We start from the raw sequence: 5,461 nt of genomic DNA, 5'->3' as shown, positions 1-5,461 counted from the left end.
GGGGGGGGGCCCGCGAAAAAAAAAAAAAAAAAAAAAAAAGAGTAGCCCTCACTTTTGGCAACTAGAGGAAGCCTGCAGGCAACAACAAAGACCCAGTGCAGCCAAAAATAAAATAAATAAATTAAAAAAAAAAAAAACAATACCCAAGCATATGTCATTTACAAGAAATCCACTTGTCATCTACAAGATATACATAGCTTAAAAGTAAATGGATGGAGAAAAAATACCATGTTAACACTAATCAAAAGAAAGCAGGAGTAGCCATATTAATTTCAGACAGAACAGACTTCAAAGCAACGAACGTTATCGCAGTTAAAGGGTATTACATTATGATAAAGGGGTCAGTTCTCCAAGAAGGTATACCAATTCCAACTGTGTAGGCACCTAACAACAGTGTGTTGCAAAGGCTGATAGAACTGCAAGAAGAAATAGATAAATCCACTTGATAGTTGGAGACACAACACTCCTCTCTCAGAAATGGACAGATCCAGCAGGCAGAGAACCAATTAAGACATAGCTGAAATAAACAGCACTATCAATCAACAAAATAGAGTTGACATCTATAGGCTACTTCATCCAGCATCAGCAGAATATACATTCTTCTCAAGCTCATGACTAGCATTCAGCAAGATAGACCGCATTCTGGGCCATAAAACACACCTTGACAAATTTAGCAGAATAGATATCATACATCTGCTCATGGACCACAAACTAGAAATCAAAATCCCCAAATACGTGGAGATTAAACAACATTTAGGTATTAAGGTAAGGCTGGACCTCAAAATTTACTTCTGTTTTGCAAAAGACAATGTAAAGAGAATTAGAAGACAAGGCACAGACTGGGAAAAAATATTTGCAAAAGACACATCTCATAAGGACTGCTATCCAAAATATACAAAGAGCTCAAAATTCAATAGTAAGAAAACAAATGACCACATTAAAAAATTGGCCAAAGTCCTTAACAGACCCCTCAGCAAATACTATCTACAGACAGGAGAAAAGCATATGAAAAGATGCTCCATACCATATATCAGAGAAACACAGGTTAAAACAACAATGAGATAACACTGCACAGCTATTAGAATGGCCAGAATCCGGAACACTGAAGAATATCAAGTGCTGATGAGGGTGTGGAGTGCCAGGAACCGTTACTCATTGTTGGTGGGAATGCAAAATTGTACGACCACTTTAGAAGGTGATTTGGTGGTTCCTTGCTAAACTAAATATACTCTTTCATTTGCCCTCTGTACTACTTTCCCAAAGCTGATGAAAACTTAGGTTCACACAAAAACCTATATGCATGAGTGTTTATAGCTCTTTTATTCATAATTGCCAAAACTTGGATACAGCCAAATTATTCTTTAGTAGGTAAATGGATAAATACACTGTGGTACATCCAGACAATGGAATATTATTCAGTGCTAAAAAGAAATGTGATCTCAAGCATGACAAGACATGAAAATACCTTAAATGAATATTACTAAGTGAAGAAGCCAACCTGAAAGGGGTGCTTCCTATAGGATTCTAACTCTATATACAATATTCTGAACAAGGCAAAATTATGGAGACAGTTAAAAGGATGAGTAGTTATCAAGGGTTGGGGCAAGAAGGAAAAAGATCTGCAGAGCACAGAGGATTTTTAAGGCAATGAAAATGCTCTGTTAGATACTATAATGATGCATACATGTCGTTATACATTTGTCCGAACCCTTAGAATGTACAGCACCAAGTCTGAACCCTAATGTAAACTGTAGATTTTGGTTGATAATGACAAGTCAGTGTAGGTTCCTCGGCTGTAACAGATATGCCACTCTGGTTTAGGACTTTGGGGAGGCTATGTGCATATGCATGTCAGGGTAGGGGCTATACGGGAAATCCCCCTTTCTCTCAATTTTGCTGAGAACTTAAAACTGCTCTAAAAAATAAATTCTTAAAAAAACAAAAAGAAATAAAACCCTTTTTTTTATTGAAGTGTAGTTGATTTAGCATGTTGTGTTGGTTTCTGGTATACAGCAGAGTGATTCAGTTATACATATATATATCTATTCTTTTTCATATTCTTTTCCATTACGGTTTATTACAGTATATTGAATAAAGTTCTCTGTGCTCTACAGTAGGGCCTTGTTGTTTATCTATCCTATATATAATTTGCATCTGCTAACCCCAAACTCCCAGTCCAGCCCTCCCCTGCCTCTCCGTCCCCTTTGGCAACCACAAGTCTAAAAACAACAATCCTTGTTTTTTTTGGAATTTTGGAATTTTATTTTTTTATACAGCAGGTTCTTATTAGTTATCCATTTTACACATATTAGTGTATATATGTCAATCCCAATCTCCTAATTCATCACACCACCACCCCTACCCGCCACTTTCCCCCCTTGGTGTCCGTATGTTTGTTCTCTACATCTGTGTCTCTATTTTTGCCCTGCAAACCAGTTCATCTGTACCATTTTTCCACATATATGCTAAAACAACAATCTTTAAATCTTGGAAAGAAATATTTAAGAAAATGAAAAGGCAAGAGATAGATAGCCTAGGAGGAAATATTTGTAATAAGTATATCTGACAAAGAACTTGTGTCCAGATACATAAGCAATTACTATCACTCAATAATAGGATACACAACACAATAAAAATGTACAAGTGATCTGAACGCACATGTTGCACAAGAAAATAGATATAACCAATAAGCGTACAAAAATGTGTTCAATAACATTTGTCAATAAGGGCACACAAATTAAAATCACATGGAGATAATGCTGCATACTCAGCAGAATGGCTAAAATTTGAAAAGATGAATGATACTAACTGTTGGTGAAGATGTGGAGTAACTTGAATTCTCACATATAAACTGATGGGGATACAAAGTCATAATATTCTAGAAAACATTGTGTTACTTTATTATGTTAAATATATTCTTCATATGGCCTAGTAATCTTATCCTTGGTATTTTCCTGAGAAATAAAAATATATGTCCATAGAAAGACTTGTACACAAATATTTATTGCAGTTATAGTCATAATAGCCACAAGCTAGAAACCACCTAAATACCTATGAAAGGTTAAATCGATTACACTAAGTATGGCACAGCCATACAATGATAGTCTGCTAATTGATTTTAAGAAATGAACTGCCAGGGCACACAATTAAATAGGTGTGGAAGTTGTAAAACATCTTCACAGATTCTCTGAACATGGACCTCTCCTCTTGAATCTAGACTGACCACAGGGGTGCATTTGCAAGCAATACAATACAGCACACGTGATGCTATACAACCTCCGGGACTGTGTCAGAAAAGACCATGCAGCTTCTGCCTGGTTCTGGACGCCTTTGGATCCAGGACCTGCCGCATGCTAATGCTCACTCACCATGCTGTGGGGAAGCAGCAGATAAGTGTCCCAGTCTATAGAGCACAGAGGTCTCTGCCCATAGCATCAACCGCTAGATGCATGGGTGACATCGCCTCAATTGCTCTGACACCCAGGCGTTTAGTTACTCCTAGTACTTCCAGCTGAGACCCCAGACAGTAAAGGGCTGTCTGCACCGTGCTCTGTTGAAATCCTAACCCACAGAGCCCATGGGCAAACTAAACTCCAATAAAAATTAAAAGAAAAGAAAAGAAAATGCTCAAAACAAAACATAGGAACAAACATACAGAAGGAACTAGAAACTATAGAAGGGTGCTGCTCAAAGAATGGGTAGATGTCTGCAAATATTTGTCCATCTGGTGGTCACTAAATCACTCATCACCAAATCCTCAGGAAAGAGCAAGGGGGAGACACAGAGACATGCTTTGGGCTGCTTACAATATTTCAACACATAATGCTACCTACTTAATACTGGAATTTCAACGGTCAGGAAAAATTTACTGTTATTTGCTCATTTTCTCCTAGAAGTTTTCATGTTCTAGCAATATTTATCTCTTTTCCATAGGGAAGACCAACAAGGAATTAGAAAGTAAATTCTTTGTTTCTGACAGCAGGTGTCACAATTGCCTAATAAAAGAGAAGCATGCTGTAAGTTTTCTAAATGAAAAAGAGAAAGGCACTAATCACTTTGACATATGGCTTTAAAAAACAGGCAACTAGTATCATTAACACATTGTGTGAATTGACGTGGTAATGAGTGCATTCCCGCATTGGCAAGTAACGTGCTGGTAAACTACAGCATTGATTTAATTATAGTTATTGAAGAGAAAAACAGAACACTACCTCATCAAATGTGTGTGTGTGTGTAAAAATATACATCCATATATACTACAAGCAATATCCCAACTTCATAAATGTTAAAATGTGAAAGGATGTTACCCTTAGCACCAAGGAGATATGGTCACTAACCACATGCTATTTGCAAGTGGCTGGTGAGTTTCACACCCCTGCCACTGCTTCCCAGTTTCCCAGACATCTGCCCTGTTCAGTTTCTCTTGCGCAGAGCCTAATTCTGGAGGGTGCCAACCGAGTGTCAATACACCTGCTGGCTGATGCTTTAAGAAAACAACATGATGCTATACATCATCAGAATTTCGAGGCCACAGGGCCTGGGGTGATGAAGGATGGTGGTGGGCCCTGGTATTTGCTGATGGACACAGGAGGTGGTGCCCTCTTTTCCATTTGCATTTTTGGAGTGGTTAAGGGGGAAATAAAGAATTCTCTCTGCTGCCTGAAATAGGAGCATGCAGCAAGTGCCTGCTGTTTTCCTTTTTCCTGGGCCCACAGTAGGAGTTCAATAAATACAAGAAAAATAAACCAGGTAACAATCTCCACACAATGACCATCCCAACCCTGGCAGCAGACCATGAGAAACTTTATCTCCCAGTTTTCAGCGGAAGCTTTTATCTTTCTTTGCTCACATTCTTAGAGAAGACTTTATTGTTGAATATTGTTTGTTTGTATTTCCCTTTTTTTAAAAAAAGTAAATTAGCCCCTAGTTTTTCATATAATACATCTCTGCCCTCAATCCCAGGCCCCTCATTTCAGCGAAGACCATCACACCCTTTTGGGTGGATATCCCTATGTAAGACAAGAGGTCGACATGTACTGTGGTTAAAGAAGATGTCCTCTTGTAGCTGAGTTGTGCAAAATATCCTGGCATATTCCAAACATGAGTCCATCTTCCTCAAATTTACAATTTCTTCTGTACTTCTATTTATTCTACAAAAGGAAGAAGTATTGCCATAAACAATCAAATAAATAGAAAACAAAAAAATAAAGCAAAAAAATACAAATCCTAAATTATCAATTATGGAATATGAGATATTTTTTCCCGCCCATGGAGACAGCCCTCTCCAGGGTAAAAGCTGGAATCTCCAGTCTCTAAATTGAATTACTGGGCTAGCAATATTGCCTAAAGCAAAATATAGATGATGCCACCTACTTGGAGGATGGGGAAGACAGAGTGATGGTCATATCAGCCTGGTTCTTGGTGGGAGGGCATGTGTACGGGACAGGAAGTATCACGTAGC

Source organism: Lipotes vexillifer, unplaced genomic scaffold, assembly GCF_000442215.2.
Source record: "Lipotes vexillifer unplaced genomic scaffold, Lipotes_vexillifer_v1.1 scaffold484, whole genome shotgun sequence".
Lineage (NCBI taxonomy): Eukaryota > Metazoa > Chordata > Mammalia > Artiodactyla > Lipotidae > Lipotes > Lipotes vexillifer.
Note: the sequence above shows the minus strand (reverse complement) of the source record.